Source organism: Dasypus novemcinctus, chromosome 9 (assembly GCF_030445035.2).
Source record: "Dasypus novemcinctus isolate mDasNov1 chromosome 9, mDasNov1.1.hap2, whole genome shotgun sequence".
In the NCBI taxonomy this organism is placed as follows: Eukaryota; Metazoa; Chordata; class Mammalia; order Cingulata; family Dasypodidae; genus Dasypus; species Dasypus novemcinctus.
In genome coordinates, this window is record NC_080681.1 from 128,005,263 (window position 1) to 128,018,580 (window position 13,318).

Genomic DNA, 13,318 nt, shown 5'->3' on the forward strand with positions numbered 1-13,318 from the left:
CGGTGGGATTACTCTGGGCTGCGGTACGTGGGGAGCCCCGCCCCCGTGTCCTCCACCAATGCGGCCCCTTGCGCAGCCATCTCCCCCCAAAGGCCACAGAGCTTCTCATTTGGGAACGTGGCCAAGGGGCCTGTGAGGAGCCGGCAGGGCAATCCGTTCTTGGTTCCTTGGCATCAGGCATCAGACAGATTTAATTAGTGCCTCTTAATCATTTATTCTAAAATGGATGGATGTTTGCAGCTAAAATCCAAACACGTGCCCACTTTATAAATGACTCAGCTCGAACTCGGAAGACAGACGGGCTTTGAGAAAAGTCAGCCAGGGAACAAGTGTCTTATTTACTGGGAACTTGGACGCAGCTGGCGAGCGTTGGCTGCTGCTTGCCCGGTCGCCTCTGGGTTAAGGGCGCTGTGGCCAGTGGAGACAAGGAAGGCCGCAGGGAGGGAAGGCCGAGAGAGGGGCTGGGCCCGTGGGCAGGCTGACAACTGGGTGGGCCCAGGCACCTTCCTTTAATCTGTCTGGTGGCCGTAAGCTGAATCGTATTCCCCCAGGTAAAGACAACTGGAGGACAGTGGTTACACAAGTAAGGGCCAAGTTGGGATGAGAGCAGAGAGAATATTTCCCTATTTTGGACAAGCCAAGAGAATTTAGGTTACAGGGATTTAAGGAAGGATTGGGGTTAAATGTTAGGAAGAAATTCTCTGGTGGGAATGTCTAAGTTTCCAGGGCGGTTTGGAGAAGGACGGACACTCTGCATTCCAGGATGCCTGAATGGGTTTCTGATGTTGGGACCCCTTGAAATTCCTTTTTTTCCTAAGGATTCTGAGACTCAAGAGATTCCTGGGACCCTTTTAAGGAGTGGTCAGAAATATAGTTCCATCATACCATACCATATCCTAATAACCAATAGCTGGATTTGCTCCAATGATGATTCTAAATTCATTGCCCCCTGAAATATTTAATAATCCTCATTTATGGAAGGGCTGAGGATTTGGTTAAGCCCTTGCATTCCTTCTTGTACTATCCATAAATTATCCTGTAGCATTTGGCATTGTTTATGAATTAAAAAATGATATTGGATTATGTTTGTAAAACTGGTCTGTTTCTCTGGGCGTGATTAAATTATGATGAGGGCTTTGATTGAGCCACGTCAGTAGGACATTGAGGAGAAAATGAAAGGGCAGAGCAGAGAGCTGGAGTTTTTGAGCTGGAGACCTGGGAAGTAAGCCCACAAAGATGCAGGTGAGTGAGGAAAGAGAGAAGGCTCCGTTAGATATAGCAGAGGCCCCGGGAAGAGAGACGAGCCATTTGCCTGACATTATATAGCTGTCCTTGTGGAGAGAGCAGAGCAGCTGTGCCTGGAGAGGAATGAGCCCTGGGAGAGAGATGAGACTTTTCCCAGCCTACAGCTGATATTGGAAGAAGCTGGGGCCATGGAGCCTTAAGAGGAAGGGGGAGGCTCAACCCTTGCAGACGTCAGCAGCCATCTTGCCCCAGTACATGGCAGCAGACTTTGGTGAGGGAAGTAACTTGTACTTTATGGTCTGGTAACTGTAGGCTTCCATCCCAAAGAGTTACTCTTTATAAAAGCCAAAAGGTTTCTGATATTTTGCATCAGCACCCCTTTGGCTGAGTAATACATATCCCCTATGTAAGTCTTAACTTGCACCGTCCAGAGCTAGGAGTCTGAAGCAAGGATTAAAAATGTGGATACCTCATCTAGCAGGTGCAAGGCCAGAGTGGCAAGAGAGAGGAGAAAATGGGGAGCAGGGCGAGGGAAATGCAAAGTGAAGCAATGGGACACATCGCCATTCTCTGCCCTGCTTTGTAAAGAGCTATGACGAGATGCATCACGCTGCATGGCTGGCGCATTCGCTCAGCAAGCGGGGCTGCTCTAATGGAGGGAACAGGACCTGGGGGCAGGCTGCCAAGGGGATTTGCCCCTCCCACTCCCACTTCCATAGGTCAAGCTTCACCCCCCACACACCTAATGTCCCTGCACCTCTGGGTTGGGTCATTGACCCTTCAGCAGCTACCCGGGAAGCCACATCCCATTCTTGCCACCTCCCCTGCCCCACATGGGGACATTTTATGCAGGTCCAGACCTGGTAGAGCAACTCTGTAGTGTGGGCACTGACCCACTGACCTAGAGCGAGAAGAGACGGAGGAGGCTGAAGGGGCCTGAGAAGGTGCACAGAGGTTTATATCCATAAATATTGTGGTTCTGACAAACAATTGTGTTGTGTTTTACATAAGTGAGGTGTGTAATAGGCTCTGCCTTCAAGGAAATGACAGCTGGGGAGAAAATAGCCACACTCCATAAACGGCAAGCCAAGTGGTGAGTGAATCATTAAACAATCATACAAAATAGAATCTGAAGACCTTGTGCAAGGTGGTCGCAAATTCGGCCAAATATGTAGAGACTAAGACTCAGTTCTTTGTCCTTTGCTGCTGCATTTGCGTAGGGTTTTCCTAAAAGCCCAGCCAGTCTTCGGGGAAAGAGCTTGGATGTAGAGTGGAAAACCTCTTACCTGACATGAGCGGGTTGTCTGGCTAAGTGAAAAGGTTAGTGTGATGGTTCAGAACAAATATATTCCAGAAAAACATGTTCTTAAAGTTAATCTATTTCTGTGGGTGTGAACCTACTGTGAGACATTTCGTGGAGGCGGCTTCAGTTAAAGTAGCTCAATCAGGATGGGTCTTCACATGATTACTGGAGTTCTTTATAAATGGAATGAATGCAGAGAGAGCTAGACAGAGAGAAAGCCACAGGAAGTAAGAAGACGAAATCAATGACCCGCGAAAGAGATGGGTGAGACAGAGCCTGCCATGTCCCCTGCCATGTGACAGGGGAGCCCTGGAATGCCACAATCTTCAGGCACAAAGTGTCACCTTGGTGAGACCTTGCTCTGGACATTTTCCAAGCCTGGAAACTGTGAGTGAATAAATCACCATCATTTAACCCAACACATTTCATGGTATTGCTTAAATAGCCAAGGAAACGAAAACAGATTTGGTACCAAGAGTGGGGTGCTACTGTTGCAAATACCAAAAATATGGAAATGACTTTGGGATTAGGTAATAGGTAGATGCTGGATGAATTGTGAAGTGCTTGATAGAAAAGGCCTAGCTGGCTTTGAGGATTCTGTGGGTAGAAATAGGGATGCTAAAGGTACTTCTGATGATGCCTTAGGCAGAAACGATGAGTGCACTAGTGGGAACTGGAGGAAAGGTGATCCTTATTTTAAAGTCACATTGAATTCTCCTGTTGGCTGGAAGGCAGAATTTGAGAGTGATGAATTCAATATTCAGTGCAGCCTGGCTTCTTCTTGCAGCTTCTAGTAAAAGGTGAGAGGAAAGAGATAAGGCGAGGACTGAACTCCTGGGCACAAAGAAACCAGAAATTGATAGTTTGGAAAATGATCCCCAGAGAGCAGTGCTCCACGTTTAACTGAACGTGGAACCGGTCAGCCACTTCAGGGGAAGTCAGGATTGGAAACGCAATTATGCAGGAAAGATCTATGGAAACTTCTATTACCTGATGGATTGGACCCTGTGTGCTACATGCAAAACTGTCAAGTTTTTTTTGGTAACTCATATGAATGGAATCACTGCCACCCAGGACTAAAAGGGATAGAGAAGGGACAAATTGAAAGAAAAGTCACTTTGAGGGCAGAACACTAGAAGCTCAGGCCTGGGCTGATGACATCTTCTTGGGTCAAAGAGCAAGCCCACCCATAAGAGGGTGAATCTGCCCCCGTGCTTGGAGAGGGAGGGCCTTCTACCCTGTTGTTCAGGGAAAGCGCTGAGAGTGGGACCTGGGCTCCAGAGTTTGCAGAGAGTCTGGGCACCACCCCAAAGCCTGTAGAAGGTGGAGCATTCCCCCAGGGTTCAGGGAGAGCATCACTGCTGCACGAGCACCTAGAAGGGGCCGGGCTGCCACTCTACCAGGCCTGGAGGACAACACAACGTTCCCTAGATGACCATCAGACCTGGACAGCTAATGGAGGGTGCCCTGATGGGTTTCAGAATTGCTTGGGACCCAGAACCATTTTCCCTCCAACTTCTCCTATGGGAATGGAAACATCTATCCTATGCCTGCCCCTCCATTGTATATTGGAAGCAGATAATTGTTCTCCAGGTTTCACAGGTCCACAGACGGAGGGGAATTGTGTCCCAGGACAGACCTCACTTATAACTGAATTACCTAAGGCTTTTGGGGTATTGGGATGGAATGAATGAATTTTGCATATAGAAAGAATGTGTATTTTGGGGGTCCAGAGGGTGGAGTGTGGTGGTTTGGAACTGTATATCTACCCCAGCAAAACACGTTCTTAAAGTTAATCCATTCCTGTGGGTAAAAACCCATTGCAAGTAGGACCTTTAGGTGAGGTCGCTGGAGTTAAGGCGTGACTCACCTCACTCAGGATGGTCTCAATCCTATGACTGGAGTTTTTATGAATGGAATGAATGCGCGCACACACACACACACACACACACACACAAAGCCACGGGAAGTAAGAAACCGAAATCAATGAAAAGTGGAAGAAAAGGGAGCGACGGGGAGATGCAGCCAGGTGTTTCAGGGGAGAAGCTAAGGACAAAGACGCGCTGGCAGCCAGCCCCAGACTGCCACAGTCTTTGGGGAGAGAGCAGCACCTTGGCGATGTCTGGCTTTGGACTTTGTTAGCCTTGACAACATAAGCCCATACATTCCCGTTGCTCAAGCCAACCCATTTCAAGGTTTGCTAAAGCAGCCTAGGAAACAAACAGTTGGTTGGAGAAACATAACAATTGTTTTTATTGTAGATGTTTGCATTATTTTATTGTTTGATACTAGGCCAGGTCCTTTGCTTGGAGCTCAGGCCTAGTGGAGCTCCAGCCCCGTTCTCTCCTGATGCCAGGGCGGGGAGCCCCAGGATGTTTTCTGCTCAGGTGACCCCTCACCCTCCGCCGCCTGGACTCCGCGCTCCATCCTGATTACTGACTTAGAGCTTGTTGGTCAAGACACCCCTTCCCCACAGTGTTCGTTCAGGGCCATCTCGGTGACGTCATGCACACAGAGAGGGCCTGTCACTTATCTGCTGTGTGAGCTTCGCCAATTCCTTTAGTGCCTCTGTAACGCAGGAAGGTTGAGCCCCGGAAGGCCGACCGAATACTTTGATATTCCAAAGAAACCTACCCGGGAGGCCGGCAGCAGTCCTGCCGACTATTTACTCACGGGTCCCGATGATGGCCGATCGGGCAGCCACCATCCTGTCCAGCAAGAAGACAACGACTCTGGAGGGCTGGACAGCACAGAGAGGGGTCTAGCTAACTCACAGAGCAGCTCGCGGGGGCACGTAGCCTAGTGAATGATTAACTGCGAGTTGTACGTATGCGGGAGGCGTGTGGGTTCCCGGAGCAGTGAGGGGCAGCACGTACGCAGGTCAGCGGTCACGACCCCCAGGGCCCTGTGCGCTCTGCAGCAGAACCTTCCAGAGTGGACTGCTGGCCAATGCCACCCCACCCCTTCCAGCCGTCTACACGATGGCTAGTGGGAGGGGGAAGTGGGCTTTCATACACACCCTCTCTCTGTTTCCTTCTTTAAAATGGGGACAATGACAAGGTTTGTTAAATAAAGTAAACACACGCACACTAGTATTAGCTGTACTTATGAATGTAAGGGATCCTGGAACCTCAGAGGTGCTTAATAAATCATTATTGTATTGTTATTATACCATTACTTTTATCATCAGTTAGGCAAGCGTCTACTGTAAAGAGACTTCATTTAAAATCGGGACTGAGCTGACACAGATGGCTCCCGCCTCCTCCAGACATGGAAAAATGCCCCGTCAAGTGAGGGGACACACGCAGACGTCCATGCAAACCCACACATGTATTCCCATACACATATACTCAAGCAAGCGTGCACATGAGATTCCCTGGCCCGGAAACCACGAGGAGCGCCGGAGCAGGGGGGCACTTTGAAGCGGGGCGGCCGCTGGCTGACAGGTTCACGGGAGGCAAGGGGTGGCTTCCCTTAGAGGCTGGACTCAGGCTCCACCTAAGAAAGATCAGAAGTAACAAAAGGGATAAACTGCAGGCAGGAGGTACAGAAAGCAGGCAGCTTCGAAGCAACCTTAAAATAAGGGTTTAAAGTATCTCTGTGATAAAGGCAAGAACATGGCGTTATGGGGGCAAAACCAAAAAGCACAAGCAGAAACAACGTACGACAAGTGGATCTGAAAAAGAACAAAGTAGAACCCCCTAGAGTAAACAACATAACAAAATAAAACTAAATGAAGCTAAGTCGACGTGAACTAGTGACTCCAAGAAATCACGGAGAGTCGTAAAGAGAAGGTCAAGGACCCAGGTGGGGGGCGTTTGCCCAAGGGCTGCCACCTGGGGGTCCCTTGGGGGCCAAGAGATGCTGGAAGAGGCAGCGACATTTACAGCTGGAGTCACCGAGGATTTTCCAGAACCTACAAAGGACAAGACGGATGGAAAAAGCCGAGCTCTGAGCAGGAAGCACAAACACTTCCACAAACACACATTCACTTCATGTTTGGTGCTTGCAATTCAGAAAGAAAAATCTTAGCTGCCATTAGAGAGAAAAACAGGCATTTCCAGACACTCTGGGTGAATGCAGATCAAGAGGCCATTTGGGAAGGCAATTTGGCATAACACACACAGATCATTTAAAAACCCACAAATCTGGAGATTCGTCATTTTCACTTCTAGAAATTGTTCTAAGAAAATAGTAACTGACGTGGACCAAGGTTTAAATTCATCCACCAGTGCTCACAATGGCAAAAGGCAGAGGGGAGGGAATCTAAACTATTTCTAAACAAGCATATATACACAAACTACAGCACTAATCACAAACTGGAGTGGGAGCCATAAAAATGTATCTTTCAAAGATGTGGAAAAGAACATGCTATGTTATTTGGTTATAGGAGCAGCAGGTCACATGATTGCGTTCGGCCTGCTCAGACTTCGACTCTGCACATGCTTGTGTGTGTTGACGTGTGTGTGTGTGTAACTGGAAAGAAGCAACTGGCATTTTGCAGTAATGACCCCTGGAAAGTGGGCGCACCGGGATTTCATTCTGTTCGCTTACGTGTTCGTGTATTCGCGTAGTCTGCATTTCCTATAATGAATGGAGGAATTTCATTATAACAGTCCACTGCTTCCCCGCATGAGGGTGAAGAGGGCGGGCTGGGAGCCTGGCTCAGGTCCGCTCGGCTACCTGCCTGTGGGGACTGCCTCAAGCCACTTCTTCTCCAGTCCCAGCCCTCGTTTCCTTGTCTGTGACCTGGGCGTGAAGGAGGTGGGAACACAAGGGGGCCGTCCAGGTGGGGAAGGCTGGACAGCGCCCCCCAAGCCACAGGCACGTTCCTAATCTCTACCCGTGTCCCTCGGTGGAAGTTGCGTGCGCAGGACCTTTGGGAGATGCCTTCATTCGGGCGTGGCCCCACTGAATTAGGGGCGCTTGACTTGTGACTTTTGTCTTTTATAAGTGGAGGAAATTTGGACACAGTTCACCAGGAAAGGCCTTATACGGAGAACGTGAGCACAGCTGCTGGCTGGCGCCGGAAGGCGGGGACACAAGCCAGCAACCCGAGGCCGGTGGCAGCCTGCACCTGAACGCTTCCGTTTTCGGGGAGAGAGCAAATTTGCTGCTATCTTGGTTGTAGGTTTCTTCTAACCTCAAAACCAGGAGTCAGTAATTCCTGTTGTTTACGCCAGCCCATTGTGTGGTTTGTCGCAGCGTCCTGGCAAACTGAGGGGCCATGTTGCGTTCTTAGCACACGTAGAAGGCAAACAATGAAAGCTCATTGGATAAACCAATGTTGTCGTTGAGTGTCATTCTTCACAAGCTACAAACCCTCCTGTGTCCTCTGGAATCAGCCCGGAGCTGCCTCTGCAGCAGGAAGAAGTCAGGCGGGTGAATGGAAGAGGAGGGAAGCCTCAGAGGGAGAGTAAGAAGGGTTTGGCCTGTGTGGAGGAACAGCGAGCTGCCATGCAAGGGGAGCTCAGGTCGGTGTGCTCCAGCAGCGGTCTTTGTAGATCCGATTGCTGAGAAGCCAGAGGTCATTTTCTGTACACGTAACTGTGGGAGGCTGACAGGGAAGGGGTGGCTGCTGGCACACCTGGCACTGCCCGTGGGGCTCGGAGTTCTGTTTGAAGCAGAAATGGAAAAGGTTCCTGATCGTCAGGTGGGCGAGTCTGGGGTGCCCAGGCTTTCCAGCTCAGGCTGTGCTACACACTGCACCACAACCCATCTGAGGCTTCTAAGATCAAGTAGCGGATGGCGAGCCTGGGGGCGAAGCGGGGTGCTTGCTGGTTGGGGGAGAAGGGGAGGGGAGGTGGGTCCTGGCTGCACCCACACTGCCCCCCGGCGCAGTCCTGGCCCAGCCCGGCCGCTGGCCTTCCTGCCAAGGTCTGTACCAGCTGGACTGGCACAAGGCTGGAAGCAACAGCAAACTGCTGGTGAAACAAAAGAGGGTTTTGTTTTGTTTTTTCCTCATCTAGAAGGAAGCCCAGAGGGAGGTGGCCCAGGGCTGCCATGGCTTGCAGGCCACCGAGGGCCTGGCTCCAGGGGCTTTGGGCCTGGTGGCGGGCGGCTGCGCCCTCTTCGGCAGGTAACTCCGTGGCTCCAGCGCGGGGCTGAGGCTTAGGCGGGAAGGGACAAGGACGGAGGTCAAAGGGGCCGTTGGCTGGGCCGACTTCCTGGAAGGGAGCTGCGGTGGCCTGAGCAAGGCCCCAAGACTTCAAGGCCAATCCCTGGTACAGGCCAGCGTTACCCCAGCTGGACACGCAGTCGGTGACAGTTTGTGTTCTTCGTGAATCCCCAAAAGAAAAGGATCACGCTAGGGGCTGGACTCAGGTTGCGAGGCTGGACTCAGGTTGAGCCTCTGCCCTCCTGCTGGGTCTGGCATAGACGGCGATGCGGAGAGACGACTCACAGAGAAAGCAGGGTACACGCTTTCACCCTGCGAGTGGGAGAAAGGGCGCCAGGCTCGCCCACGGTGGGCTCAAGGGGAGGCGCCCCGAGAGGCTCATGTGCTGAGGCCGGGGGAGAGGAGCCGTTCGCCGGGAGCTCACGGGGGAACTCAGGAGGAAAGAGGAGGGGGGAGACTCAGAGGGGAGGCCGGAGAGGCAGCTCAGAGGGACGGAGAGCCTGGGGGGCAGGCAGGGACCTTGGCAGGGCCGGCCGCCCTCGCTTTACCACGCGGCCACGCCAGGGCCACCAGCAGCGGCCGGTGAGAGAGTGTCTCTGCTGATGCCTTGGTTTGGACTTTTCACAGCGTTGAAACTGTGCGCTTTTCCCCTAAATAGAATCCCCATGGTAAAAGCCAGCCCATTTCTGGTACTTTCGGCAGCCCCGTGGCAAACTAAGGCTCATTACTTGCAGATTCTCTAGTTCGAGCACTTTTACCCAAAGTTATTGGTGCTCATTTGTAGACATGAGCAGAAAGGCAAAAAACTTTAGTCTCCCAATAGGCACGCTCCCAGCTGAGATGGAACAAGGTGACACTGTCTTGCATTGCAGCTCTGTGACTGCAAATAGTGTTTTACTGTTGCTTGGAAAAATTCTGAAGTGAGAGATACTGTTTCTAGATGTTGTTCGTCGGAGGCAGGCTTTCAGAGGCCGGTGATACCAAGACCTTCCTGGGGAATCACTGTATGCAAATTGAAGGCGAAAGCAAAAGATATGAAGTGTCTTTAAACAGGTTGTGTCTGGTGAGGAAGGGCTGTGACTACAAGCTCTCGGGAACCCCCGGAATTCCCCTAGGGCTCAGAATTGGCAAACTCAGGGTTCCAGGTGACTTCTGTGTCTACTAAGCAGGTGTGGCTGGCGGCCACTGTACTGACAACACAGACTTATAACGTCCTTTGGGACAGTCTGCTCTAACATTCGCCCCCCTTCTACAGAAAAGTTGTAACGGAGAGAAATGTGTTTTACACTGAAGTGTGAACCCATGAGGGCAGGGAGGGCCTTTTGGCTTGTTCCTGGCTGGGTGCCCCAGGACAGGGCCTGTGGTGGCGGAAGAGTGGACCACGAAGGTGTCTGAACCCTAATCCGCAGATCCTGGGAATACGGGACCTGGCCGATCCTGGGAATACGGGACCTGGCATGGCAAAAGGGCCTTTCGGATGCGGTTAAGTTAAGGACTCTGAGATGAGAGATTACGCTCGATTATTCGTGGACTTGGTGTCATCACAAGGGCCTTTGTAAGGAAAAGGAGACAGGGGGGTCAGAGCTGTGACAGTGGAAGCAGAGCGGTGCAGGGCCGCGAGCCAAGGAACGCACGTGGCCTTTGGAAGCTGGAAAAGGCAAGCGGACAGATTCTTCCCTAGCGCCTCTGGAAGGAATGCAGGCCTGCCCGTAGCTTGATTTTAGACCCGTGTTGGACTTTTCACCCCAGAACGGGGAGAATGAAAACCTGTGCTATTTCCAGCCTCCCAACATGTGGTCATTTGTCCAGCAGCAGCAGGAGGCCGATACCCAGCAGCTACACAAACAGGTGTGTGCCGGGTGCCTGAACAAATGCATAAGCGAGCAGAAGACAAAGGATGCCACTCAAGGCCTTACACACACAAGTTGAGGAAATGCAACATTTCAGGGGCACGTGCGGAGGCCAGGGCCTCCCTGGCCCCAGGACCACAGCTTCTCCAGCGCCCGAGGGGCTCAGCAGCCCGCAGGGGTGACCGGCAGCTGGACACTGTAGGAAGGAGGTGGGAAACGTCCCCAGGGGCGCTGCATTTAGGCCTAAGGAATTCCGCCCCAGAGGCAACGGGAAAAGGAAGGATGATCCTGTCCCTTCCTGGAAGGCACCAGTGGGACTTGGCCTAGAGACAGAGTCAGAGCTCTGTCCGGCACTGGGGAGCACGAAGCGGGAACCCGAGGGGGAGCGGCGACGAGGCTGAAATACAAGGATGGAAGGACGTGGCCTCCGGAGTGCTGCTCCCGCGGCACAAGTCTCGGCGCAGCAAGAGGGAGCTCTGTCCTCACGCAGCTCTGAAAGGGGAGCTGGTGCGCAGAGGGGCTTTCTGGCCCGTTGAGCCCACTTTACTAACCCGGTGAGGGCAGGTTTCCCCAGGTGGGCACAGGTCCCTGGGTCCTGGAATGTGAACACCTGGCAAAGCTGAAGCCTGGGAGAGTCCCTCCCTCTTGGTTCGATAGCACTGGGTCTGCGCTGCGCCAAACGCGGCTTCTGGAAATGGAGTGTTGCCTGGGACACCTGCCTCAGGGCCTGGGGGTCGCCCTGCCCCCTGCGCTTCATGGGGGGCGGTGCTGAGATATGGGAGTTGTCCTGTGAACTTTGAAGACTCTTCTCAAGGCCCACAGGAACCCTAGTCACCCCCTGGGGTCCTGAAGGACACGGCCTCATCCCAGGGCCCGACAGCTCAGGGGGCAGCTGCCAGGAAACCGGGCCCGGCGGGGAGTGGGCCCGGGTGCCCCAGCTTGAGCAGGGGGAGGGGTGCTGGAAGGCAGCCTCGCTCCCTGGCCCCGCGCCCTGTGTAGCCCCCACCTCCTGCTCCGAACAGGGCCGGCAGGTGCAGCCCTAGGAGCGTGTGGGACAGAGTGGGGCCTCTGAAGCTAGGTCGCCTCGCGCTCGTGCTCACTCGCCCTGGGGGAAGGCAGTGCGCTGTGAGGACCCGGCAGTCCTCTAAGGGGTCCACGTGGTGGGATGGAAGGACCTCCAGGAACCAGCGCCTGTGAGTGGGCAACGCGGGTCACAGTCCGGAGGAGGTCCCTCCAGCCCCAGCATCCTCGAGCTGGTGGACGGGTCCCGCTCCAAGGTGGCTCGGGGTCATCCCGCACTGTGGTAGAGCCGTGGGCCCCCTTCCAAGGGTGCAGCCGCTCGCTGGCTATTCAGGAATGGCCGCGCCAGGGCGGGAGTGACGTGTCCGCTTCATGAATTACCGAAACCCATCCATTTTCTCAGCAGCTGTTCTGAACCCAAAGACCTTTCATAATTTAACAGTTGATTACTTTTTGGACCAGTGGGATCAGATGTTTAAATATTTCAGGCAGAAGCCCTGGCTGCCAGCACACGGCCCTCCCTTCTCATGGGCAAAGTGTCCCGAGTCTCAATGGTCATCATGGAAGGAGGAAGAAGATGCAGCCAGGAGGTGGGGATGCAATTGACCCATGGCTCAGGAGTCGCCCCATCAGATGCGGCTGAAAGGAACTGTCTTACCACCACTGGTGTCATTAGGATGCCACGGGGTTGAACTTAAGGCAGTTGTGTCCCCTTTGAAGGCGATGGGCTGTCCAGATCAGAGGGCCCGGGTCTTTCCCCAGGAGAGCCTTGTGCTCTTCCTCAATGCAGACTGCAACATCCCTGCCGCCCTTCCGGAGCCTTGGCTCTGCCGGAAAAAGCCATTGCTGAGGAAGGACCCTCATCCCAGAGGGTACAGGGCTGAGTGCCCAGTGCCGCGGGCTCCTCTCCTCTGGCTCTGTTTGCCCCGTCACGTGAGATGCTTGTCTTGGTTTCCATGGGCAGATGTAACAAAGTACCACAGACAGGGTGGCTTAAAACCGTGGAAACCTATTGCCTCACAATTCCAGGGGCCAGAGGCCCGAAGCCGAGGTGTTGGCAGGCCTGCTGCCTCTAGAGTCCAAGGGCTCAGCAGCTGGCTCACCAGCAGCCCGCGCCGCTCCTCGGCTGTGGCCACGTGGCTTAACCTCTGCCCCTGTAAGTGGCCATCTCTGCTCTCTTTCTCCTGATTGAGATCTCCTGATCTCTTTCTCCAGATTTCCTCTCCTTGTAGGGACATGTGTCATACTGGTTTTGGACCCAGCTTAATGCAGTTTGGCCTCATCTTAGCATGATCATCTTCAAAGATCCTATTTCCAAAGAGAATGATATTCAAGCAACCAGGGTTTAGAGCAGGGGTTCTTAGCAAGGGGTCCATGAGCTTGAACTGAATTTCAAAATAACATTATTCCTGTGGGGACATGTTGGTGCTGGTGTGATATATTTATTAAATAATACACAGTATTGGGTGGACTTAGTAAGGGGTCTGTGGTTTTCACCTGACTGGCAAAGGGGTCTGTGGAACAAAAAGGCTAAGAAGCCCTGGTTTAGGGCTTAACCTATCTTTTGGGGGAAACAATTCAATCCACAGCAGTGCTCTCACTCTGGAGCCACAAGAACTATGGGATAACTTGGCCCCATGGTAGGACTGCATGTCAAATCAGACCTTTGTGCTTTAAACAGATATTCATTCATTTATCCACACTATTTATTATGTGTATGGGAGCATGGACTGCTGTAAAGGACAAGTCCTTCATCTCAGGGTGGCCAGAGAAGTGGCCAGA